The sequence below is a fragment of the Fukomys damarensis genome, unplaced genomic scaffold (assembly GCF_012274545.1).
Source record: "Fukomys damarensis isolate Sample0158 unplaced genomic scaffold, DMR_v1.0_HiC HiC_scaffold_21, whole genome shotgun sequence".
Lineage (NCBI taxonomy): Eukaryota > Metazoa > Chordata > Mammalia > Rodentia > Bathyergidae > Fukomys > Fukomys damarensis.
The window spans coordinates 14,097,330-14,125,271 of NW_022900933.1; the positions used below are offsets into that span (position 1 = coordinate 14,097,330).

General features: G+C 36.5%; 1 protein-coding gene across 8 annotated transcripts in view; it reads left to right on the forward strand.

Moving 5' to 3' along the window:
• The window catches only part of Sipa1l1 (signal induced proliferation associated 1 like 1), a 333,742-nt gene that overhangs the window by 50,195 nt on the left and 255,605 nt on the right, over positions 1-27,942 (forward strand). For 7 of the 8 annotated variants that reach the window (XM_010645389.1, XM_010645392.1, XM_010645396.1 and 4 more), the window contains exon 2: positions 19,552-19,621. The exons of the other annotated variant lie outside the window; for it this stretch is intronic. The gene's annotated coding sequence lies outside the window, so the exon portion shown is untranslated. The remainder of the gene's footprint in view (positions 1-19,551; positions 19,622-27,942) is intronic. 8 annotated transcript variants of the gene reach the window in all.

A 27,942-nucleotide genomic window follows, 5' to 3' on the forward strand; every position in this document is an offset into this window, starting at 1 on the left:
GTGTGGAGCTCATAGTTTGCAAAAAACCCATGTATGAAATGTTATCAGACCACACACATGCTAGCAGGACTTGCTTTTAAATAAGAACAAGAACTTTGTAGTTCAGAAACAATATTTGGCTGGTCACACAGGGCCAATTAGCGCCTGGGAGATCTGACTGATGTGCTTAAACAGAATCTTCTACAGTACTAGGAAGTCAGTTGTTGACATGTAACAGAAATGTAACTTCCACACAGACAAGTACTTGATAGTGTAATAAGCAAATCCTGTTCCCAGCTGTGTTTATTACTAGGTTAGCACTCTTCCTGGTGTGATGTGGTTTTGAGGCTAGCGAGGGTGGATGAAGTGTTGAAGCGGATCAGATACTCCTACAGGTGGAGTTTAAGACTTGTTGCCTAAGTTTCATTCTTTGTCCCCTGCCAGCCTATCATGCTAGATCTTTTGGGAGTTGTTTTACTGGATGCAAATCCTTTTTTTCTCATAGCTTCTGGGTGATTATAATCAAAACTGGGTGTGGCTCCCTTATGGTAGTTTCAGTTCCTCCATTTACCAAATTACACAGTATTTATTTCCAAATGTCATTACATTTCAGTGGAACCCAGTAGAGACTTTGTAAGTTCTCAGAGTACTGTATCATCAATTTCTTGTTCTGTTGATATACTCCTTGGTTTCGATGAGTGACACACAGAGTTTTGTTTATAAGGAAAAACATTTTTGCTTGAGAAACTTTATCTGGTGTGATTATCTCCCTCTGCCCAGATCTCTCCTGTTCTGTAGGCTCTTTAGCTGTCTACATCTTTTGTAATAATCTGTTCATTTACAATCAGCAGTGAATAAAATGACTTCATCCAAAACCAAATTATCTAACTGAATATGAGCTTAGTGATTTGGAGTCATGTTTACATAATATGATGTGGATTCATATTGCAAAAATAATTAGACATTTCTGAAGTTTATAGTCAAATAACATACTCAAAGCACCCTGTAATGATAATGTGACCTGCTATTGAATAAGCATGATGGATAAGCAGTAAGGAAAAAGATGATTAAAGTAAGTGGTGTGATATATTTATTGTTAACTTAATAGAGGACTCATTAAAAAAAAATTCTTTGTGGTCTGGGGATATAGCTTAGGGGACTAGAGCCTTTGCCTAGATTGTGTGATACCCTGGATTCAATCCCTAGCGCGCGCACACACACACACACATTATTTCAATTGTGGGTAAAAAGTTTTTGGGTTTTAGTCAGGTATTATAATTGGGTTTCATTGTGTGTGATGCTGTTGAAGTAAGAGAGAGAAAGTGTAAGGACACAATTATAGCCAGATGTCCAGCTGTCTTGGTCTCTTAAAGATGGAGTGTGGAGTGGTCCCTTAGGAAATTTTAAGAATAATCCTTGATGATTTATAATTTCATGAATCAGTAAAGTTTATCTTGTATTTTGTCAAGAACGTAGTATTGACATAGTAGTGAAGAAAAGCGTGCTTCACTTTGGCAGGTGTAATATTGATATGCACATGGCATGTGGTTGTTCCTTTGCGTCCATTGGGCTGGTGTGTCCTGCTACTCTTTGTGTTTTGCACAGACTCATTGCTAATCCAACATAATACGATGATCTGAGCCTTTTGAATAATAGTGGTTAAAAATGTCTTAAGTGCGTTCTGTTGTGGACTCCTGTCACCGAGTCCCTTTCATTGGTCCTTGTCCTTGAGAATAAGACTATGTCAGCATCTGTTGTCTCCCTTGGCCCAGTACATGATGGGATTTATATTTATTAAGTAATAGTTGTATGCCAAATACTTTTTAGACACCCCATATGTGTTATTTCTGTTAAGACTTTGCATAACTCTAAGATTAAGGGGTGAGCCTATACATTTCAGTCATGGAATAGTAACTTATCCGGGGACAGAGTAAGTCCAATGGTCTTTTTATCCAGAGCTGATATGAGAGCCCAGGCTTTTACCATTTTACTGTGATATCCTGCTTCTTACAGAAGAGAGCATAGTGGTTTGGATAACATTTCCATTTTCTCTTTCTTCAGATGTTAGGATCTCTTTCTGTATACATGGACTACATCAACAGTGTTTAAAAACTCCCACAGAAGCATCAGCCATCCATCCATTCATTTATGTGTCTTGATAACTTATCTGCCAGGTGCTGTTATAGTCTCTGGGAATATGCTGTTTACCAGGCCTTTTCTGCCATCGTGAAGTTTATACCTAGGTACCCAAAGACTCATTATATAGTTGGGTTGCAGGAGAGTGTCTGAGTTGAAACTGTTTTCATTTGGGTCTCTTAGCCCAGTGCCAGACTTACAAGTGAGACCCTTGAAAAATTTTAAGTCTCTTTGGCCTAGTTTTCTTTTTACCTAGTTTCTATGTGTTTGGGCAACTATTGTCCCATTTGTTCTTTAACAGTTGCACTTTGAATTCTTAACTTGGATTTGTGTGTTTTTCTCAGTTCAAGATAAGTCTGTTAATCTTTAGATTAATAGCAATGTTAATCTTTGCATGATCCACAAAGAAATTTAAGTGGTCAGTTACTCTGATTTTAAGTATAAAGAAGGTAGTATGGTAAAAGTGGGTTTTTTTTCTTCTGAAATTATATTTTTTGCTTTTATATTTGGCATTAATCATAATTACTCATGAATGTATGATTTTTGTATTGTTTTGAGTGCCATTATTAGTAATTATGTGTTACTACATGTATTTTATGTGATATGATGCATTAATGCTGCAATTTATTAACATTAAATTGTTATAAAATCCATTGAGCAAATGGGATTTCCTGGACAATCTTGAGTTAGTCCCATTTGTGAAATGTTTATTCTGTGGAGTATCTTTTGATAATTTAAATTATTTACTGACCAACTTTTTTTTCTTTTTCTTTTGTGGTACTGGGGATCAGGCAAGGCAGGAAGCAGAACTACTGAGCCAAATCCCTGGCCCTATACTGACCAATTTTGTTTTTTGTTTTTGTTTTTTGAGACAGGGTCTCACTATGTAGTTGAGACTGACCTGAAACTCATTCTGTAGCCCAGGCTGGTCTCGAACTCACAGTGATCCTCCTGCCTCAGCCTCCCGAGTGCTGGGATTACAGGCCTGTGCCACCATGACTAGCTTGACCAATTTTTTAAAAATGTGCACTTTTCTTTTCAATACTAGGGATGGAACTTAGGCCTTTGCTCTGCCCCGAATTAAATCCCCAGCCTGCACATGTATTCTTTTTTGAAAACAGTTTTTATTAGTACTTTTGCCGTACATAACAATTACTTTATCGTGGGCAGTTTGGACAGGTACATAACACATCTTAATTCTTTTTTATCCCTTTACTTTCCCATCCCTCATTGTTTACTCTTACTCTTATTCCCTTTTCCATTTGCAAAACCTCTACTTGCATTTTTTTTCTTCAATTCCTATTTTAATAACTTTTCCCTTCTTTCCCTTTCCTTTCTCTTCATTCCCCTTTTCATTTGAAAAAGATCACCCTACTTCCTATTTTATTTTGCCCTTTGTTTATATTGTAGGTTTTTCATGTAAGAGAAAGAATGCTATTTAAGCTTGTGTATCTGATGTAGTTCAGTTAACATCATGGTGTCAAGGTGCATTCATTACTTACAGGTGCCTCGGGCTTATCCTTCTTTGTGGCAGAGTAGTATTCCTGTATGTATAAATACCACATTTTCTTTATACATTCATCTGTTAATGGGCATACAGGCCATTTCCAATATTTATCTGGTATAAATTGTGCTGCTATAAATGTATGATTGTAATATGATGACTTTAACTCTTCTGATTCCTACAAGAGGGATGGATAGTGGGTTGAATGGAATTTCTCTTTTTAATTTTGAGGGGAATCTCTATACTGATTTCTATAGTGGTTGTACTAGTTTACATTGCCACTAAGAATGTAGGGCACCCCCCCAAATCCCTGCAGCCTTGCCAGCATTTGTTATTTGATTTCTTGATGATAGCCATTCTTTCTGGAGTAAGACTATCTCACTGTTTTAATTTCTAGAAGTGGTTTCTGACTAGTGGATAATTTCTGACTTGAAGATAACTATTCATAACCTGAAACTTTAGTTAAATGTAACCTTGAGAGAAATGTTATTTTGAGAATACTAAGTATAGTGGATCCTAGGCTTATGAACTTGATTGGTTCCCGAGGGCTGGTTGTAACTCAAGTTGGTTGTAAGTCAATACAGCTGAGATCTGGATGTTTACCTGGGTACACACTATAGATGACAACAGGCAGATGAATCTTCCATTAACCTAATTAACCCAAGTTGTTTGTGTGGCAGGCCAGTTGTAACTTGAGGGTCCACTATATTAATTTTAATGTCGTGCCATTTCTTACCAGGATAGAAATATTGGCATTTTCTCAAGTCTCACGCTGGGAGTTTTAACTGAGCTTCCATTCTAATTGCTTTCCCTTTGTTGTCAATAGGCTCTCTTAAGTCTTTCTTAAATTTGTTCCTTTCTTTACTCCATTACTCTACTTCAAGCCCCAGTCCTTTCTCCTGGAAAGTTGCATTAGCCTTATTCCTGGTATTTCTTTATTCAGTGTGTTTTTTTTTTTTTCTTTCAGGCTCTTTCATAATACTGCTTATGTTATTTTTAAGGGCAAATATAAGTGTGTGTGTGTGTATGCATACCTGATTCTGATTGTGACAGTCTCTAATAAACCTTTTGGTGTTCCTCCTTGTCCAAAAGCGAGTAGAAATTCCTCAGTAGGTAGTTTAAAAACTTTGGGGAATGGTTCCAGCCTTACAGTAACAACCCAGTGGTCCCTTTCTTTGCTCTTCCTTTGAGTCTACCAAATGAGCTACTTTCTTTACAACTCATTTGTTATTCATACTTTATTGGTATTGTTTGCTGAGTACAATGTTCAAACTTTCTTTTGCCCAGGCAGCTTTTTAAAGCATAAAAGCCACTGTTTCATCTTGTTTGTACATCAAGCAATTACAGCATCTGAGGTGGCCGAGATTACATTTGGCTCTTAATTGATCTTTACATGGTGTGGCAAATTCCCACATGGATTTTTTTTCTTTGAAAGGCTAATGGCCTAACTGGAATTACATAGGTATTTCTATTAAGTTGTATTTCTTAAGATTAATGTGTTGATGGTTATTTTTCACTGTAAGGTTCTGAACTATTTGTGTATATAAATTTGTTTTTAAATCTATTATTATGAACTGTAGCATTTTCTCTTGCCTTAATAGACATTAATGCACATGTCAACTGCCTGATAATTACAAGTCCTCCAAGTTTCTTCTGGTGTTTCCCTGTAGTAAGTGAATTTTCACACATCAGCAGTAACTTTGAGTTCTGTGCTTTGACTGATACTCCTGGCATGCTAAAGTTTGATGGTCCTCTTAGTAATCAAAAAAGTTCCTAATCTAGTTCATGGATTCTGGAAATAAAGTCAGCATCTGGCTCCCTGGCCTTCTGAAGGGGAACCAGTGTTAGAGGACAGGTATTGAAGGGGCAGTACAGCCAGAGCAGAAGTTCTGGTGTCCCCCTTACCAATTTTATCTCTTGTGACTCTCAACAGAAGATTTCCATGCTGTTTTCAAGTTAAAATGTTTCTTTGTATGGTTTAATACTTAAAACGTGTTTCCATGGTTTATTTTTTTTGTTTATTCAAACACCATGTGCATTGCAGCCTTTTCTGTCTTTATTGTTTCCTCCTCCAAATTGCTTTTCCTCTGTTCTCTTCAACAGCCAAAACTCACTCATTGTTTTTCCCTTGATTCCATTGATATTCTGACTTGACTTGTATCATTGCCTGTGTTTACATATCATTCTCCATGAACTAGATTGTAAACTTTGTTTTTTCTTTTTTGGCACTGGGGATTGAACTCAGGACCTTGCTTTTGTGAGGCAGGTGGTGGAACCACTGAGCTAAATCCGCGGCCCTAATTTGTAAACTTTTTGAAAGGAAGGTTGATGACACTGATGTTTGGAGATCCACGTTTCTTTGCTCAGAACCTTGTTTTTAAGAAGTGTTTTGTTAATTACCTGTTGTTAAATAACAAACAGTTGAACCTTAAGATCCAGTTTGTTTGGCTAATGAAGGTACAGATAGATGGATCTGTTTTAATTGCGGCTGTGGTAAGTGTAGCATTCATTTTTTGAGAATAAGGAAACATATTGCTTGTCATTTAGGTCTGACCACTCCCTGATGCTCATAACATGTTCCTTGATGCATTTTCAAGTTATGCTTCAGCTGCTGACTTCTGCTTTTCTAGTTTTTCTTTTATCATTTACTGCGTGCTTCTTAAATTCTAGTGAAAGAAAGTTGATAATCTGGTTGCATTATCCACCCCATCTGTTTCCTGTATATAGCAGCAATTTCCACTTGGGGCCTTTTGTGAGAAGCACCATCCAAACAGATTGTGGTTCTTTCAGTGCAAAGAAGTATGTTAAGGTCTTATTGTGTAAAAGACACTCTTGGGCCATGAGTTCATCATTAATATACCTTATTACCTTAGTACCAAAAGTGACTTCTGGTGTGAAGAGTACGTGGTGGCACACTTTGTAAGGTGTCTGGAGAGCCTGTGCTTTCCTTGGGGGCATCAGGATTATGTGTTCTGAAGGTGTATTATTTTAACAGATAAACTACTTGTTTTCATTTTAGAAATGATTCAAGGTATGCAGACAAAACCTCTCAAGTGAATTACAACTTTTGGCATTGTTATGTAAAGTTTGAAAATTTGTTTTATTCTTTCATATGACAGTTCTTTTCCTTTGATGCTGAATTAAATAGTGAGAGAATGTTTGGTGTTCTGTCAATGGTGGCTTTTTTTTTCTTGTATTTTTTTTTTTCATTACCAGGAATTGAGCTGCTTGCTAGGCAGGCATAGTGCCCCTGAGCTACATCCCTCAGTGGTCATTGTCTCCGATTGTGCTGGAGGGATATTAAGATTATGTGTATATCTTAATACATGCAAATGTACTTATTACTGTTTTTACTTTGTGAATTTTCCAGACTAGAAAGGATAGGTAATAATGTAGTACCATCCAGTTTATCAAATTTTAACCTTTTTCCCCATTTGCTTCAGATCATAAAACATTTTGTACAAAGTTGAAATTGCCCTTTTCTCCTTCCTGATCCTGTGCTGCTTCTGTTCTGTTGGAGTGCACATTATTTGATGACTTTTAAAATAAATACTGTGTTCTTGAAGGACTACACAGTAAGTAGTTGAGTGGTGGTTTCTTATAGGGACATGGGATTTATGCCCTTCTCATTTTTAGGTTACCTTTACTACCTCCTCCACTGAGAAAGGAAATGTTTCCCAGGAAGTTTAGTGAATGATACAGGGTCACTGAACAGGACAAGAAGATATTATATAGTGAAAGATAAACTTGATTGAATACGGGAACTCATATTCTGAGTAGTTGTTAGCATCTACATTTCAGAACCAGCAAATGTCCACACATTCATTAAATTAAATCTGACCTTTTCATGAAGATGTGCACTTGTTCTTACGTAATTGTCTTGAAAGCATTTCCTGTAAATTATGGAATTCTGAATACTCTCAGTCTTTCATTTTTTTGGATAAATAAAATTTAAAAAGCAAAAGACTATTTTTCCTTAGTGTATCCTGATTTAATGAAATGGCACATTTTTCTTTGTTGTTCATTTGTTCATTCAACTCTAAAGTTACATTAAACTTGTATCATGTTTTTTAATCAAAATTTAGTTTTAGTAGGTTCCAGAAAACAGATAAAAATATTTGTAATAAAACAGCTTGTTATATGTGCTTTTAACCATCTTTCTAAATATTACTTTCCTAAGTGAATGTGCTCATTTGATTGAATATTTTAACAAAAATATTAGGTATAAGTAATATAAAAATGTTAAATGAATGTTATGAACAATTAACCTTTCAGTAAATTTTATCATTATTAAAAACTAGAAAAATAGAAATTAAAATATTTACCAATAATCCTTGTTTGTTTTTTTTTTTTTTTTTTTGGTACCAGGGATTGAACTCGGGTCCTTGCGTTTGCAAGGCAGGCCACCGAACCGCTGAGCTAAATCCCAGGCCCCCAATAATCCTTTTTTATTGTGTATTTTCCCAGTGTGGAGTTTGGGGAACAAATATATAAAATGCATCTTTTAATATAGTTTTCTCTTAGTAAAATGCCTTTTCATGTAGCATTGAGAACAGTATACTAGTAACCCATTGGTAATGCCTGAGTTGTAATTATTTTACAGGTGTAGGATGGAAGCTGTGTAATACAGTGGTTGGAACATAGGCTTTGTGTCAGACAGCCTTGGGCTTGGGTCCCTGCTTGTTTATGAATTAAGCTGTGTGAGCCTGGTGGAGTCACTGAACTATATCTGTATGGTTTCCTCAAGTGCAAAACAAAACGAAATGTGTTTAATAACGACCTTGCCAAGGGTATCATAGGGATTCATTATAAAGAGTAAAGCTCATTCATTCATATAGTGCTGGGAACAAAGTGAACATTAGCTCTTATTATTGAGAGATAAACAGCATTATATAAAAAAGGTGAAGGTATTGGAATAGGATCAGCTTGGGTTTGAATTCTGGTGCTGTCACTTCTTAATTTACCTTGAGCAGTGTTTAAAACTTAATTGATTCTTATTTGTACTTTTTTGTGAAACAGGTAGTGATACCCATCTCCTAGGATTTTAATTTTGATTATATGAGGTAGAGAATACAATATGCCTGACTTCTTGCAGTGAAATAATAACTATCATTATTATTTATAAGAGAAATTACTTAGACAGGCTTAGACATTTGGCTATTTAAAATGCAAATCAAGGTGAAAGCCTCTAGATGCTCTAGATTTTATTTGTACTTATTTTCTGTATTAGGTCACTCTTTTGTTCCTGGACAAAATAACCTGACATACTCAATTTGAAGGGGGAAAGTTTGTTTTGGGTCATTAAGTTTAGAGGTTTCAGTCGATGCTTGTCCATGGTTGTCATGAGGGAAAAAAAGCTGCTCACCTCATGGCATCAAGGAAGCAGAGAGTAGGGGAAGAGCCAAAGAGGAAGAGTCCAGGGTCCGGATAGAGTCCTCAAGGTTGTACCCACAGGACCTACCCAGATGCACACAGCAGTGTGTTTTACTAATTAGGCATGTCTCAAGGTGATGATGAAGCTTAACCATCATGCTCTTGGAAAAGTATTTGTTGCTAGACTGTATGAGTAGTTTGGTAGTTGTCCCTGCCCTGCCCCAAAACTTGGAGTAGGTAACCATCTTTAAAACAACCTAAGGAGAGGTTTGCCATTTTTGTTTTCCCCCAAGACAGTGTCTCACTATGTAGTTCAGGCTGTTCTGGAACTTGCCATGTAGATTAGGCTGACCTTGAACTTTTCAGTCCCTCTAGGTCATCCTCCTAAGTGCTGAGATTATAGGCCTGCACCATTATACCAAGCAATAGAAGTATTTTTTTGAGACGTGTGATGAAAAGCTACTGAGTGTAATTATATATGGAAAGGTATACTCTATTAATGTTTCCTGTGTGTACACTGTAGATGATCTTCATCTGTCTCTGTGTGTATATTTCTTAGTAGTTGTGGGCTTCATGTGTACTTCTTTTCCTCAATTTCATGTTCTTTTTTTAATTTTTAGAAATACCAATCCATGTCATTCCTTTTTTTGTGCTAGCATAATGTACCTGCCATTAGTCATATATTACTTATATTGAGTTTTAAAAATGTTGTATAAAAGGAATCTTAGTCATACTGAATTTTCACATTCCAATTTTGTTTTTCCAGTGAAGGTGATGTAGACTGTTTCTTAAAATCAGTTTAGACTTTGCTGTTATGTTAATTCAGAGAAGCATCGCTCTTTGTGATGACATGTTGAATAGTCTTATGTGAGGTTATAGATGGCCAAGTGGCCCTTGAACTCCAGTCAGCAATATGGCTGTGCCTCGAGGACTCTGAGTGTCTATCCTCTGCTCACACTCTGGGCTGTGCATCAGTGGGATGCACTTCACTATATGCACACTCACAGATACACACGCACACTCCCCACTTGCAGTGAAGAGAATGTTCTTTGACTTCAGTTGAAGTCAATAAGAACACAAAATTAACTTTTGCCAGAAAGCTAAATATTCCTGTTTTGGAGGTTGGCACTCAGGAGTGTTAACTATAATCTTACGTTTTTTGAAACATGCTTTTGAGTGACATGTTTAAAAATAAATAACCAGAAAACATTCTTTTAATATTCTAGGATCAAGATGAGGTGAAGGAAGCCTAACTTTTTGTTGAAAAAATTTAAAGCATTTCTGAAGAGTACTGAAAAAGTAAAAACTATTCCCTTTTAGGTTTATTAAAGAGCAAAATGTTTTCTAATTTCATTTAAGTTCATTTTTTGGGTTGGTTTTCATAACCACAAAGTAGATTCATTTTTTTGAGTAAGTGGCTATCTCATGGCTATTATTTATCCATTTGTTACAGGTTTTAAATTACATTTAGCATTGCAAGGACTTACTACTAAGTTTTGTCATTTGATCTTTAGTCTTGTGAGTTAGCAAAGAGAGGATTTTCTTCATTTTACAGAGAATTTAGAATGGCTCAGGCATCGGGCTGGGGATTAGCTTAGTGGTTCCGCCGCCTGCCTCTCAAGTGCAAGGGCCCGAGTTCAAAGAATTCCTCAGGCATCTCTAAGTGATGACTCTGAAGATTGGGTTTAGAATGTCTTGCTCCTAGTTCTTTACTTTTTGTGCAGAGCTCTCTGAGCTGCTTTCTCATAATGACCTGGAAATATTTTAATCTTTGGTATTATAAGAATTGTTTATTTAGTGTAGTTTTACTGAAGTCACAATTTTAAGCTCCATGCATTTAGGGATGAATGTAAAGACAAGTTTTTTTTTTTCCTTTGAAAAAGACTGTAAGTAAAGTTAAGCAAATAGGTAAAGTAATTATTGTGCCTAGAGTAATAAGGATTAGCACATAATAGGAACTCCCTAAATGCATAATGCATGAAGGAATGAGTGAGCAAAGCAATAAGAAAGGAAACAAACAGTGAGGGCAGGGTTTTCCTCAGATAGATTGACCAGGGAAGATCTTTCTGAGGCAGTAACATCTGTAGTGAGGCAACAAGAACTGAAGGAAAAAAGGACCATTCAAAGTGAAGGCCCTGTGGCAGGAAAAAATTGAGCCTACTGGAAACCTCAGGAGTGGCCAGTGCAGCTCCAGTGTAGTAAGCTGGGGAAACAGTGGTTCCCAATAAAAAGCAATAAGAAATTTGGCTTTTATTTTAATGTTGGGAGGCACTTCTCCATGTATCTTGTGTTCTATTTTTGTTCTGGACTGTCTTTTCAAGGGTGATGTGTATAGCAGATAGCCTTGGTAGATAAGTGTTTTCTCCTAGAGCAAGGATGAGACATTTTATTTTGTATAAGAAAGACAGTATCTTATTCTACAGAGAAAGTTAGGTAAGCTTTCTGCCCATTGTGAGGGATTTCAGTTCATTAAGCTCAGGGTATCTCCTGTAACAGCCCATTGCCGTGCCGGTGTCATCTGGTCCTCTTTGTGTCACCTGGTGAGAACTGGTGCTTAAGGGACTGCACTGAAGTCCTTTGTCTCTGCCCCAAGAATAACATGACTTTTGGTGCATCCTTGTAACTGGCAGGCTGTTGTCAGCGTACCGGCAGGTGAAATTTTACTCCTTCACATGTCCTAACCCTTATGGCTTGGGAACCCTCTGTTTCAGGTGGGTTTTCAGTAGAGGAATAGTAAAATCTAGTTCAACATTTGAAAAATCAGTGCAACTTCTCTGTGGAATATAGCTGTGGGAACAAAGGAGATAATGAGGAATCTGGGGCACTTGTCTGGTTGAAAGATAATAGTGGCTTAGACCAGTGTGGTGACAGTGGAGATGGAGAGGTGAAGGAATCAAGGTGGTCTTTGGGGGTAGGATTCATAGAATGGAAGTAGGGTTGTGAAGGAAAGTAAAGGGGAATGACTCCTAGGCTTAAGGCTCAAGCAACTGGTTAGATAGAAGTGATGTTCGCTGAGATGCAGAACCTGCAAGAAGAGGATAATACACCTATAAAAGCTTTATATATATACTTACGTATTTTATATATATACATACATATACATACAGTTAGGTAGGTACATAGTGATCATATGAGCAGGACTTCTTTTATCACCTTTTCAGCTCCTTCATTTGCTTTACTCTCTTTGTCTCTGTTGATATTTTATGCTTAGAACTGCAAGGAAAGGAAGAAATAAATTTTTTTTACAATTTGGGATCAAAGAAGCATTGGTATGGACTTTGCTGGGGACATTTTTTTTCCAGTGATGGGGCTCCTACACAGGGCTTTATGTATGCTGGGCAACTGCTGTACCTACTCAGCCTTACCCCCAGCCTGGGAGGAACATTTTTCTTGTGGTTTTTGTGAGTTATCAAACCTGTTAAAGTCAAGAAAAAAAACTCTATTTCCTGATAAGTAGGTTGCTCTAATAATAAATTGATTAACATGAAAGGATTTATTTTTCAGATGGTCATACTGACTTTTTTTGAGGTACTAAAGATGGAAACCCAGGGCCATTGCACTGTTATAGTCCTAGCTCTCTCCCTGTCCCCCTCCCTCCCCGTTATTTATAAATTTTCATTTTTTATTTTTTTGAGACTGGATCTTGTGAAGTTGCTAAGTTGCTGGGCTTCTAGGTGTGTGCCACCATACTTGTCTGTGCCATATTTTTATCCAAAATTTATTATCGAAATATTTACAAAGAAACTTATTAAATTTCAGGGTTTTTACCTTTTCGAAGTTGAAATAATTTCTCTCTTTTTTCCCCCTTTAGATTTAAAAATGTGTTTTTAAGCTGGAATGTTCTCCTTTACTTTTCAAGGATAATTACTAGTACTATTCTGATCACTTACATTTAATGCAGTAGGATGAAAGAAGCAAAGGCTTGTGATTCCTTTTTTCACTGTCATCTTTATTTTAAAATTTTTGGTATTGAACCCAGGCTCTTGTTGGTGCAAGACGAGCACACTTGAATTACTGAGCTGTATCCGTGGCCCCAGTTTCTCATCTTTCCACAGACATTCTCTAGGCTACTCCTTGTCTTTCTGATGTACCTGATTTCATTGGTATCTGATGTTTTTAGTAGCAGATGATCACTTTTAATATAAAACCCTAAATAAAAATTAGTTTTAAAAACAATAGCAGCAAAAATCCTTGTGTTGCATAGTTTCATTAAATACCTGCTTTTTTAATCTAGGGAGATTATTTATCTATGTAATAAGCTTCTCACATGCTTGTATTAAAAGAATGAGTTTTAATTTCTCAGCCTTGATACAGATTTAGGTTACAACATGAAAATTATATGAGTTTTGAATTATTTTTGTGCCATCTTGCACATTTCCTTTTATTTCGTTTGTTTTGTAGCATTTTTCTTTTGGTGTGTGACCTCAGTCTAGATTTTTCTTTTTGGGAAGGAAAAGGTTGATAGAGGAAGGAAGGTGAAGTTTAGTATATGTGCTGCCGAAGTGAGCACAGGAAGATGAAATTTAGTAGACCCCTTCATCCTCCTGCATGGGGAGGCTGGGCGTCCAATTAGTTTTGATTGAAAATACTCCACCAACAATGGAAAAACCAACAGTGGAAAGACATTGCTATCTTAAAGATGGTCATCTTAAAGAAAGGATGAACTAATATTATCAGTGCTGGTCATGAAACTTCAGGTGACATGGATTGTTGTTATGACTAATGGTTCTAGAGATATTTTTACCAGAAATGCAGTTAGAACACAATTATTTGTGGTTTTTGAGAAGACAGCACTATCTCTTTTGTTTTCTTTTAGTGGAAATTCATCTTTTTAGTTTTTAGAAGACAGTTCTAAAATAGCCCTAGACAACAGACTGATATTTAAGCTCCCAAGATGTCTAGTCTTTGCTATAGAGAGTATTGTTTTGCCCTTAATGTTGCAGTATAGGAATTCTTTGAAAGGCCCACAATTTTGTCATCAATTTCATGTTTCATGCTGTGGGCAAAACAATTTATAGTTAAAATACCTAGACTATGTTTGGACTTTCATTAATGGGTTGCTGGTCTTCTCTCCCTGATTCATGATTTTAAAACAAATCAAACAGAAGCAATTAGCGATAAGATTTTACTAGGGTCCTCTGTGGGGAAATTGTATTTGGTGACCAAATTGGACCAGGCTCTGTAGGTTTGGAATGTGGTAGAAACTTTCTATGAAGGATTCTGCTTATTGTTTTTGTATTTTGATTATCAGACATGGTCCCCACTTCTGTGCCTGTGCCTCCGCCTCCTTTCTCAGTGCATCCAGCAGTTTTGCCCATACCCTAAAAACTCTTACGGAGTTCAGAAGCATAGAAAGAATCTCACACTTAGAAGGCATCAGGTGGTTTAGAGTTGTGTCTTTCTCTTGCCTGTTTTCTTTATTTCTCTTGAAGTGAGGATAACAGAGAGGGTTGGAGTCAGACATGTGAGATTGCATTTGAACTCTTATTAATTGTGTGACCAGGGAAACTTTTCAGGGCTGAGCTCTGAGATGTAAAATTGAGACCGTGTGTGTGTGTGTGTGTGTGTGTGTGTGTGTGTGTGAGAGAGAGAGAGAGAGAGAGAGAGAGAGAGAGAGAGAGAGAGAGAGGGGGAATTGGACCCAGTCTCTTCACTGAGTTACATCATCCCCTCCCCTCCACTCCCCTCCCCTTCTCTACCATAGTGCTAAATTGCCCTGGCTGGGCTTGAGTTTGTGATCCTCCTGCCTTAGCCTCCCAGAGCACTGGGTTTGCAGTCATGTGCCACCATGCCTGACTCAAGACTGTCTTAATGACCTCCTTGTGGTTTGGTGAGGTTCAAATGTTATATGTCAAGGAACTTGTGCTTAGCACATGTAAGTTCTCCTTAAGAACTAGAACATGATCAGTACTTTGAAGCTTGTATATGTTCCTCTGTGCTGCTGTTGTCCTGTTTCTCCTTTGGAGAGGTGAGTACTGTTGGATTCAGCATCTCCTTGGTTTTTAAAATAGGTATATCTGTAAAGAACATATTTTACCTTTGTCTATTTGTGCTTTGTAAAAATGGTATCATATTATCTTTAATAAAAGATCCTCATCACAGCCAAGTGGGTGTAGAACTCTTGACTCTCCACTTTGTCTTTGCTAATGGCAGGTGTGTGTGTGTGTGTGTGTGTGTGTGTGTGTGTGTGTTTACACTTTTTCTTTCTGAAACATAGCTAGAATAGTTTTTGTCTAGAACTTTTTGTCTTGTAGGCTACCGCCTTAAAATGGTCCTTTAGTTAGAGAGAAGACGGTTGCTCAAGGGATTTTAGGTAGGAATGGCATTAAGTGACACATGATGGAGGATATAAAGCCAGTAAATAAGTTGATTGAGGTTAATGGGAACCAGATAGGCTCCCTTATAGGGAAAGGGAAATGGAAGCTAAGTGGTGAACCCTAGATTAGAATTGGATTAGAATTTAAAGTGGAATTGGATTAGAGTTTAAAGTGTCTCTATAAACTCTGGTTTTCAGTATGCATGCATAGAGAAAGCAAGGAATATAGAAGGGAATATATATCATGTATGTATTTAGTTTTCTTCACTTTGAGGGCTTGGGAACAGTGATAAACTAGTTGTAGTAAGCAGAGCTAACTTCCAGATCTTGGCTTCTAAATACTATTTTCTCACTAAAGGGTAAGCATTATTAGACTAAAAATTACTTTTTGGTAACTATCAAAGAATAATTAATTTTGGCCAAGCATTCTTAATGGTTACTAAAAGTACTAAAGGTTTAATATTTATATAATCTTAAAGCATCACCCCACAAAATATTACTTACAAAAGGAAAAAAATAAAACCAGTAACTTTGCAGTGGAGGAAACCTGGCAGATACTACTTTAATCAAATGGTAGAAAACTAACATTACCAAATCGTGGGAAAACTTAGAAATAGCAAATCACCTTATAAGATGTGATGGAAATTAACATCTTGCATCTAATCATAAAGTAACATCAATCAGAAATTAAGAAACATTTTAAAAAAGAAATTATTCCAGATTGAAGTAAGGCTAATGAGACATAAAAGCTCAATAAAGCATGAGATCCTGGATCGGATCCTTTTTTGCCAAAATGAACATAATTGGGATAATTGGAGAAAGACAAGCATGGTCTGTGAAGTAGATGATGGTATTTCATCATTGTGAAATACTGGATTTTAGGGGTCATGATTATTGTAGGTTTGCAGGAGAATATCCTGGTTGACAGAAATTACTCATTAAACTCTGGAGGTGATAGTGACAGGCCATAAGTTGGTGACTGTTATGTGGTTCAGGGAAAAAATTATTTGTACTATTCTTGGATCTTTCTTTTAGGTTGATTTCAGGTTATTAAGTAAAACAAAAAGTAAAACAAATTGCTTCCTCTTAATTGAAAGCCAGGAACTGTTAATTTATCAAACTAATTATTTATAAGGTTTAAGGAATTTGCTTTTGTGGATAACTGCAACTGTCCTCTATCAGTATGGTTTCCTATTAGTCTTAATTTGTCTTTCATTATGCTGGTTTGTTAATATTTACCGTCGTCTCATTAATGTCACTAATGTGTTCTTTTGTGTTCCTTCACTTATATTTTGCCTTTGTGAAAACTGCTGCTTTGAATGTCACTTTGTCACAGTGCAGTGATATATTGTATTTATTTTTCCCTCTAAATATGCTATTCTTGTTTCTGTCATTTGCTAGTAATCTATTGAAGTAAATTTATTATTATTATTATTGTTGTTTTTTGTTATTTTTTACCACACTGCATCTACCTCAATACTCAGCGTGTTTCAGTAGGCTTTGGGTTTACTTTTATGAAGTGTTGGGGTGGTTGATTGTCTGTCTTAGAATCTAGAGTTTTCAGAAAGTGTCAGGAGGGTTACAGTAGCGGCAAATGTGGTGCTACGTCTGATTCATAATCTAGTCAGTCTGTGTTCATGTTTTGAATGGTGAGCCTTCAAAGGTTTAGGATTAAACATATTAGGACCAATGTGGTCCTAGTCTAGAAAGTTTTGTGAGTTGGATGGGGGGTAGCTGAGGGGAGAAGGTTTGTTGTCAATGCAGTCTTCTTTCTGTAAGAACATGTAATTTTTCTGGTAGAATTTTCCCTTTCCTTGGGTATAAAAAATTATGGGTTAAAGATATTGAGTCCCCTTCCCCACCAATACCTTTATTTTTTTTATGGGACTAAAATCTGTCAGAGGGCTAGTTTTCCTTAAATAGGTTGGAGGACAAACTTCTCCTTAACAGTAACACTCATTTTCATATTTCTCAGAATGATCAAGGAAAAGAGCTTTTAAGAACCCAGAGTGGTAGCTACATTGTACTTAGTTTACGCCCACACACACAGGCTTTTCTTTAGCATTTTTTTTCCTTGCTGCGTTCATAGTGTAGGTGGCCTTCTCTGGATTGCTTTTGACAGGAAATTGAACAAGCTTTCTTTTTTGGAACAGAATATATTTTATTGCCGAGAGGGGAAAAATGAAGTGTTTATGTTTTGAAATTTTATTATGAGTTTTGATTTAAAGACCAATTTAAATCTAGGAAAATAGGGTAAGAGTTAAATATCATTTGGTATGCTACTTCATAGCCTTAATAATTTCTGGGTCTTCCTTTTTTTTTTTTTTTTTTGTAGTGTTGCTTTGTTCGTTCAGCCATTGATGGGTATCAGAAAGTTATCTTTGACCGGTCATTCATTTTCTGGCTCTTGACTTAGTCTGCCTTCCTTAGTTTTAGTGTCTTCTTTCTACAGTGGTGCTGTTGTGGGCTCTGTGTTGATTCTACAGGCTCCTTGTGTGCCCCTGTCTATTTCATCCCAATTTAGGATAAGCATAGCACTCCCCAAGGCGTAGGTGGAGTGTTTCCTCTATCGCCGTTCCACCTGGACTGCCATGCCTCCCGGGGCTGTTGGGATAGGAGCACCATTTTCTGCCCTTGTGCCTGCTGCCTGGGGTTATTGTGGTTAAGACAGACCTTGGCACTTCCTGCTGAATGCTGAGCTTTTAGAAGAAACCAATCTTTAATCAGAGTAAGTTTGTACTATGTGTGGAAATCTTGTTCAGTTGGAATGGAGTAATTCTCATGGAATTTTTCTAAGTGTGCTCATAAATCATATTCATTTGTTTGGATTTAAAATATGAATATTTATTCATGTATCTGGTTTGCTAGTACAAATCAATTGCCATGTATGTCTTAATTTATGTAATAAGCTTGTTTTAGCTCAATTAATTAAAATTTTAAAAACAACATATATTTTGAATGTTATGGCTCTCTTTTCCCATTCTATGGGTGTATTCTGTAGGCCATTCATGTAAAACTGTGGGTTTCATTTTTTGAGATATCTGAGTCTCAGAATATACTTTATAGGTTCTTTTTCTCACTAAGTTGATGTTTGTACCATTTGCCTATGGTAGGATAAAAAAGACCTGTTGAAGGGTCTGCTGTATTTTTACTGTTTTCTCTGTTATACAAAATCATAGTGCTGGGACATCATAGGCCCTTGGTAAAAACTGTTTTGAAGTGTATAATTCAAACAAGCTTTGAAGTGCTATTATATTTGGCTGAATAAACGGTTAAAATTGCAATGTCTGGGGTAATAGACAGGAAAGAAGAGCTCTCCTCCTGTCTTGTCTCATCAGGAATTGGGATTATCTGTGAGTGAAACTTTAGTCCAGTTGTTTTTTGTGATTAGGAACAGGGTTTGGAAATTGTCATATTTTAAAATAATGTTTAATCATAAAATATCATTTTAGACATTTTTATGGATCTGTGTAGTTTGACTTGTAATTTTAGAAATGGGTGCATTGTTGCTGTTAGCAACACTTTTTTTTTTTAAAACCAGGGATCGAATTTGGAACCTTGCACTTGCAAGGCAGGTGGCAGAACCACTGAGCTAAATCCCCAGTCCTACATGTTTGTTTTTTTAACAAATAAAAAACATCATTCATGGGAAAAGTGGAAATTGTAGAATTTCAAAATAGTCAAAATGTTTGATTGATCTGGAACAGGATTTCTCAGATTCACCTTATTTTCATATTGGGCTGGATAATTCCTTTTGTGGAGTCTCCCATGTACTCTAGTATACCCATTAGGTGTCAATCATACTAGAGATATCTCCAGATATCGTAAGATATTATCTGGGGCACAGAATTGTCCCTTGTTGAGAACTGCTGTTTTGGTGGTTCCTACAAGCAGGTAATAGACCGACTGTATCAGAGTCACCTCCCAGGGACTTCTTATAGGTTCAGGTTCCTGGGTTGCTTCCTGAACAGATTAGCTGGTAAGGCCCCAGAATAGCAGTCTTCCTAGAGACTGAACAGCCATGCTTAAGAATCTATTGTTTATGTGGGATTAACTTCTGGTTACCTTGAATTTTAACAAGGTAAACTGCACTTAATGAGATTTCAAATTAAAAAAGGTTTTAGATTAGGATTTGATTTGTAGTGGTAAGTTTTTTTTCTCTTTTACTTAGTATGTGGTGCTGTTGTATTTCAAAAATTTGAAAATAATTACCATACTAAATTTTACAATTATTTTAATCTAGGTTTTGAGAGGTTGCCTCAAGTTGGACTCAAAAGCAAGGTTTACTTCATACTTTGAAATAATGGAATGAGGTGAGTCGGTGGATTAGTCATCAAGTCATGTTGGGGGAAAGGGATGTCACTCAAACTCATTCTTCGGAGACCTGATGCTTAGAGCTGAATTTTGATTTATGAAGTATGAGTCCTGTATTTTTCCTCACTGGCTTTTCCCCTTATGCTGTTTTATTGCTGACAGGCAGAAATGGAAAGGAAGAAGATATGGAAGGCCCATGCCCTTTTTGTCACTAATTATTTTTCTGGCTAGTTAATAAGGTTTTCTTTATGAACTTAATTTCTGTTCTATAATAAAATGTATTTCATTTATTTTTGTATTGGGGATCGAACTTGGGACCTTGTGCTTGCAAGGTAGGCAGCGAAACCACTGAGCTAAATCCTGGCCCCTAATGAAATCTATTTTAAAAATCTAGTTTTAGGGCCAGGGATTTAGCTTAGTGCACTGTGCCTGCCTTGTAATTGCAAGGTCCCGAGTTTGATCCCTGGTACCAAAAAAAATTTTTTTTAAATAAAATTTTATGGGAGTTTATTCTCAACCCATGTCCTAAGTAAGAATATCGCTCTCATTGATACACTGGTATAGAATTTGGAATGCCAAGCTTATCCTGAATAAGTGAGCAATGATTAGATGCTCTACTCTTTGATACCTATTAATGCTTTGTGTGTTACCTTTGCTCTTGGGGTGATTCTACTTGGTTACTCATGGGGAGAAACCAAACTCTAGCTTGGGTTTGTTCTAATAGTCTAGTAGTCATTTCTCAAATATTTTAATCATTTGTAGAGGATATTTTCTTAACAAGAAAAATAACAGCTTTTTCTGAATAAGATGTTTTTCTACAAGCCAATAATATAGTATGTTAAGCTCTTACAATTCAGATAAAACAAGTGGTTTGGGTTATGTAGATTTCTTTGGTTTTGTTATTTTATACTTAACTGTGATCTTGATCAGGTGAAACAAAGACCCAGGTATTTTTTTTATCTGTTGCTTTGTCAGAAGAAAATTGCCTAAGGGGTCAGCTCTTCTGGAGTGACTGTTCCTATAAAGGACAGTCAGGGTTATCTGAGCATCTCACTTCCACAAACCTTTACACAGAGCTTATAGTTTCTTTTTCAAGCTGCTAGTAATTGGAGTTCTGCTTTCAAAGGGGCTTTCTATTTCTGACTGTCCTTGAATTTCAGTAGGAATAATTGGGGAATGATTATCTCTGAAAATGTTTTTAAAGTACATTAGGGCACTTTCCAGAGTGCATTTATTGGACCATTCCTAAGATCATACTTTAACAGAAGTGGAATCCAAGAAACAATTTTGATCATTGTAATTTTAATCCACATCAATAGCCCAGGTTTTTTATTAGCACACAAACTGAAAAACTGCCTCTGACAAGGCAGTGTCTTTGAAAACAAGAAGAATTGCCTAATGGTGAGGGAGGCAGTCTGCAAGAATGCGCCATGAAGGTAGGTGTGCTTTGGTACCGACAGAAGAGAAATCAGTATAGTTAGTCTTCTGTCTGGCTCGGTTCTGTATCCAGGGGTTCAGTTGATAGAGATTACAAACATTTAGAGAAAAAATGATATCGGTACTGAAAATGTACAGACTCTCTTAGCATTTCCTAAATAATTCTGTATGACAATCTGACATACCATTTACATTGTGTTAGGTATTGTAAATAAACTAGAGAGGATTTAAAGCTGTGATAGCTAACCTCTTAGAGACTGAGGGTCCAAACTGCAACACAGAACCCACTTATTTATTGCAAAGTGCCAACATTGCAATTAAACCTGAATACTGAGGTTTTAGTTTGGAAAAAACAACACATACATTAGCATCTTTTGTCTTAAAGAAAGACAAGTAACACATGTGTCATAGGTTTACCACCACTGATTGAAAGTATACAGGAGGGGGCCGGGGATTTAGCTCGGTGGTTCCACTGCCTGCTTCACAAGCACAAGGACCCGAGTTCAATTCCTGGTACCAAAAAAAAAAAAAAAAGAAAGTACACAGGAGGATGTGCATAGGTTACATGTAGATGCTATTAGTTTTATTCAAGGGACTTGAGCATCTGTGGATTCTGGTGTATGGTGGGGTTCCTGGGGCCAGTCCTTCCACCGATACTGAGGAACTGAACTGATTGTGGTACACCTCAATTTTGGAGGTTGCTTTTTAAGGTTCACCTTTGTTTTTTTCCTCCTGAGTGCAATGTAATATAGAAATGTACACTTTCACTGCAGTCCCTGTATGTCTTATGGCCTTTTTGTTTGTTTGCTTAAGATGTGTCCTTTTTTTTTTTTTTTTTTTTTTTTTTTTGATACCGGGAATCAAACACAGGGACAGGGACTCTTGCCAGGCAGTCGCTGCACCATTAAGCTACATTCCTGGCCCCTCTTAGGGCCTTCTAAACATGCTTAAATAAGGGTAACTCCTGGTTAACAAACTTGAATATAACAGTGTTTTAGCATGAGCCTTATGTCCTAGACAGTATTGTGCAGGCAAGCATTTGTTGAGTTTTTACAGTTAGCAACTGCACTTTGTCTTTTGAATGGAGTTTCTTAGTTAATAACCTGAGCTCCTGGGCACATAAACCACTGTTTCTGACGTTGCTGCTATCTCATGGTGCTGGTGTCTGTGTTACATTAGGCTGGAAATGCTTTTCTAATGCATCACTCACTCAGGTCTCCTCAGGCAGCAAAGGATTAAACAGTGTTCTTTGCCTGCCAGGGACCTGGCTCTTCCTTGGTCTTCTGAGTGTAGTCTTCTTTCCTCAGTACTCTCTTTCTCCTTAAGGAATATCTAATGCAGCTGTTTTATTTATTTATTTTTTTTGTACTGGGGATAAAACTCGGATCCTGGTGCTTGTGGGGCAGGTGGCAGCACCAATGAGCTGAATCCCTAGCCCTAAAGCAGTTCTTTTCCAAAAGGAAACAAAAATCCAAAATGACCAAACAAAAATCTCTAAAACTGTGTATCTTAATGAAGTTTTATATTTACAGTATCTTATTAAATCCATTCTTTTAGCTAACATATTCTAGAGTATAAATATTGACTTGTAAGCATACTGTTTTCCTCAAAAAGTCTGATGTATCTTTTCTATTCACTCAAAAACATAAAGTTTATTGATACTGATCTCTAAATTATATGCTTTACACATTAAAATATTCGGTTTCCCCAGGCATTATATTTCTAGTTTTGATTCTTCCTTCCCTCCCTTTCTTCCTTTTTTTCTTTTGAGGCAGTCTCACATTGTAGTCCAGGCTGGCCTTGAACTCTCTTATGTAGCCCAGGCTGACTTTGAACTCATGATCCTCTCACTTTGCTTCCCAATCGCTGGCGTTACAGGTATGTACTACCATGCCCAGCTTTCCCTTTCTTTATAGACCTGTGCATACTCACAGGTAGATGAAAGATTATTTAAATGTTTTTATTATGTCAGTTTAGTTATTTGTATCCTAGCCTTCTGCTTTTAATGGGAGAGCAGTTGAGAAATTAAGAAAAGCTCTCTACTTTGTTCTTTTATTGGAAATTAAATGGAAAAAGAATAACATTGTGACATTTGATTATTAGAGTAATCATTTGCTAGTTTAACATGAGATTAAAAACAACTTTTTTGTTGTTTTATGGGAAATCTCAACTCTTTAATACAGGTAAAAAGAATAGGAAAAATATGCACACTGGCACATTTCTCCTAGACATTTCTTGCTCTGCGGTGTAGTAGTAGCAGCAAACCAAAGGCGCAGTCATAATGCCTTTCACTGGTCAGCAGGACTGCAGAGTGACAGATTCAGAGGTCGTTTAAAGGTGGAAGCCTGGAAAACAGTTCCACCCCTGCAGTTCAGCCTAGAGACTTGTGACCTGACCCCCCTTCTATCCTCCAATGCACCCTGCTTCTTTTTTCCTCATTATTTTAACAGAGTGTGTCTTCCTTAGAGCTCAAGAGAGCAGCTGTTCACATCCAGTAAAGATTCCTTTTAAATATCTGACGACAAAGAAAATAGATTAAAGTAAGACTTTGAATATTTTAATCCTCCCCAAAATGCAACTTAAATATTTGCCCTGAGAAGACTTGTCATAATTCTTGTTATAAGCCCGAATTGAAGTTTCACAGTGTCATTGAGAGGAGGAACTTAAGATAAATACTAGACAAAATTTTATTATCTAAATGCTGACTGTAATGTAAAATTATTAAAAATATATGGTAGCAAAGGGATAATTGTAGAGTCTTCTTATCTTGGTGAATAATTTTAGTTGAATTTGACATACCCTGAGGTCACTTTAGAATTATTTCATTACACTTATTTATTGTTCAAGAGTCTCTCCTTTATACTTAAAAAAATGATATGGAATCCTTTGGCCTTATAAACATTTTTATCAGCTTGTGGAACTATGATATGACTCCTTCACAGTTATGAATGCTATTGTACCCTTTTTCTCATCATAAGGAGTAACTCATTCTCACTAAATTTTTCTGTTTATATTCTCCATAAGTTAGGGAACAGTGTCCCATATCAAGTGGAGAATCATCATAACTGTGCCATGTTGCCCACTTTTTTTGAATAGTCAGATAACTTATAACTTTAAAACTTGATAATAGCAGTGAATTTGGACAGAAGTGCAAAGATAAGGAATCAGAACATAGAGAAGATAGAATGAACTGTGCAAATGTAAGTAGAAGTTAGAGTGGGATTGTACAGAGCTCAGCCGTTGCTTTGCCATCACTGCCTTAAAAATTTGCGTGTGCAAAAACATTTTTGAAGATCTGGTTTCAGGAAACAATAACTAACAGAGTGGAACTAAGGCTGAAGCTTGGAAAGTTTGCCCGTTCATCATGATATGCTAATGTTACTCAAAGAGCTTGGGGAAAATCAACTCTTAGTGACAGATTGTATTTTAAAATCTAGACATTATTTTAATGTTTGTTAGCCCTTAACATATTGTATATATAAAAGAAAGTTGTAAATGTCTGTGCAAGTATTTAAATAGCTTTCATCAAAGCCGTGTATGCAAAATTAAGGCTGTATGGTGAATGAAGTCTTACAGTGAGTTAAGCATTGGTCTAGCATGCCATATTCCTAGGGTTTGAGTGCTCCTGGGAGGAGGGATTACAGTGGTTTTTTTTTTTGTTTTTTTTGTTTTTTTGTTTTTGTAAGAGATGTTTGAGCAAGAAAATGTAGAGACAAGTGCTCCAGGCTGGAAGAAAATTAGTATGCACATCTGCCCAGTATGGTAAGATCTCTATTGAGTAGACGATAAGGTACGCAGGAGCGGTATGAGTATGAGTGGCCTTCGCATATCAGCTTCTCAGAGCAGGGGATGTTTCCTGGACCGTTGCTTGTCTTAACCCACAAGCAGCTCTGTGTTCTACCCATAATAGCTTCCTTAGTAAAACTGGGCTGATTGGTACTGAAGATGAACTGTCAGTAGGGTAAGCAATGAATGGTTGCTGAAAAACGAATGGACTTCTTACTTTTGGGAGAGTCATTTTTTTAAGTCAATAACTCAATTCAGTACTGTTTTCTGATTTTTCCAGTTAATTGGAAAATGATTTGAGAAATTGACTAGATAATATTTGATAAAGACCTGAATTGTACAAGTTTTGTGGACAGAGTCAAAAGTAGAGGAGATAAATAAATGGTGCTGATCCAGACCTTGATTTTCTGTAGTTTTACTGCCAAAAAGGTACCCTCTTTATTGTTGTGGGCCTTTACTGAAAAGTTAAACTTGTATTTTTACATCAACATAGGTTAGTGATAGGAAAGAATTCTTAGTGGTTAAAAGGGACCATGCCTGTAGGCTGATGTTAATATAATTTTAACATTTCTATGTAAATTCCTCTTCTACTTATTGTCACTTTTTTAGTCTGGGAAAAATAATATTTGTGTAGGCTCACATTCATAACAAATAGTACTAACCGAAGTTTTGTGTGGCTTTTTAGGTATACATGATCTTCCGCGATGCTTTGGTTGTTCTGGTAGTTGCTTTCTTGCATTTGATTAGAATTTTTAAGGTTTTATTTGCTCTTTCTTTTCCCCTCAATTTAAAAAGTTGTGATAAAATACACATTTCATAAAATTTACTATCTTAACCTTTTTTTTTTGCCCTGTGGTTCTGAGGATAGAACCCAGGACCATGTGCATGCTATGTAAGTGATATACCACTGAGCTCCACCCCAGCCTCATCTTACTTGTTTTTAAGTGTATAGCTTATTGGTATTAAATGAATTCACAGTGTTGTACAGATATCAGCACTATCCCTATCTGTAAGTCTTTCATCTTATAAAACTGAAGCTCTGTACCCACTGAACAGTAAACACCTACATTCTACCCTCACCTGCCCAGTCCCTGACAGCCACTGTTCTCCTTTCAGTCTTTATGGTTTTGACTATGTTAAGTACCTCATATAAGTAGTCATACTGTCTTCTTGTGACTGCCTTATTTCATGTAGTATAATGTCCGAAGTTTCATTCATGTTGTAGCAAGCATCAAGGTATCCTTTTTAGAGCTGAGTATTATTTCATTGAACGTATATACCACATTTTGCTTATGCGTTCCATTGTGGAGATTTGGGTTGCTTCCATCTTTTTCCTAATGTGAAGAATGTTGCTATCTATAAATAACTCTGAGACCTTGCTTTCAGTTCTTCAAGGTCTATACCTAGAACTAGAATTACTGGATCATGTGAGAATTCTATTTTAAGTTTTTTGAGAACTCACCAAAACCTTTTTCCGTAGCACTTGTACCATTTTACATTTCCCCCAGCAGTGCACAAGGATTTTAATTTCTCACATCTTTGCCAACATTTGTTATTGTCTGTATTTCTGTGTTGACAGTGGCTCTTCTAAATGATGTAAATTGGTGTCTTATTGTAGTTTTGATTTGAATTTCCCTGATAGTTAGTTGGGTAGTGGTGATATTGAACATATTTTCATGAGCTTATTGACCATTTGCATATTTTTGAGAAGTATTTCATGTATTTGATCCATTTTTTGAATGTTAGAGGTTCTTTATATGATGTATATATTATTTCCTTATCAGATACAATTTTTTTGCCCTTTCTTTGGGTTACCCTTTTACTTTCTTGTTAGTCTTTTGATGTACAAAACTTAATGGTTTTTATTTAATCCAGTTTGTCTCCATCCCCCTTGTTTTTTGTGGGTTTGGTGTCATATCCAAGAAATTACAGCCAGATCCAATCCAGGCATGTTATAGCATTTCTATAGCACTTGGAGGGCTGAGGCTCAGTGGTAGAACACTTGTCCAGCATGCATGAGGCCTTGGGTTGGATCCCTCCTAAGGGGTGTGGAGGGCTATTGCTAAACTCAGTGCTGTGAAGCTTTTTTTTTTAAAAAAATTAATTTTATTGGTACATTTTAGATATACACAGTGATCACATTCATCATAGGGAATGTGTACCTGTATATATCTTGATTCTTCTTTTTTCCCTGATCCTTTCCTCTCCAAGCCCTCTTCCCTTCCTTATTTACAAAAGCTGTTTCCATTCTTTTTCTTCTATTCTCTTTTTTGTCTTTTCCCTTCCTTCTTTTCCCCCTTCCCCTCCCTTCTTCCCCTTCCTATTTGAACATCTTCCTATTTCCCAATATCTGTTATGCATTTTGATCCTTATCTGCCCTGTTGATTTCTCACACCAGAGAAACAATGTGATATTTAAACATTTGTGTTCAGTTTATTTCACTTAAGAGTATGATCTCAAGGTGCATCCATTTATCTAGAAATGTCTCAAAATTTATCCTTTACGGCAGAGTAGCACTCCATTGTATTAAAAAAATCCATTTTTAATCTAGTCATCCATTGATGGGCATCTGGGCTGTAATAACAATAGCATCAAACACAGCCTAGAAAGTGAAAAACTGGTGACTATTAGTTTGCCATCTTTAACATGTGAATAAGATTTATAGTTATAAAATAAAATTCTAAAACAAAACAAAAAACAAAATTATATATAGTAAATATCCCCTCAATAGGGAGATTTTATCCTCAGGAAAACTTTAAGAGGGATTGGGGGAAAAAACAGAAATAGAAGAGAAAGAGATTATAAGCAAGGCTGCAGGACACAGGAAGGATTACACAAGCTTTGGGAAACTGGTGGAGATAGGGAAAGACTAAACAGACAAAAACAGAACAAAACAACAAAAGCTAGAAACAGTTTTCACACTTATAAAAAAATAAGAGCAATCAATCAGACTTTGCTTTTAAAAAGCAAAGCAAAGAAAAAAAAATGTCCACCTCAGGGTCTCTCTGCTGTCACTGGTAGACAAGAGAACAGACAAAGCCCAGATCCATGTTGATCGATCCTAGCAAGCCAGCAGTAGAATTATGATGGGTGGTAG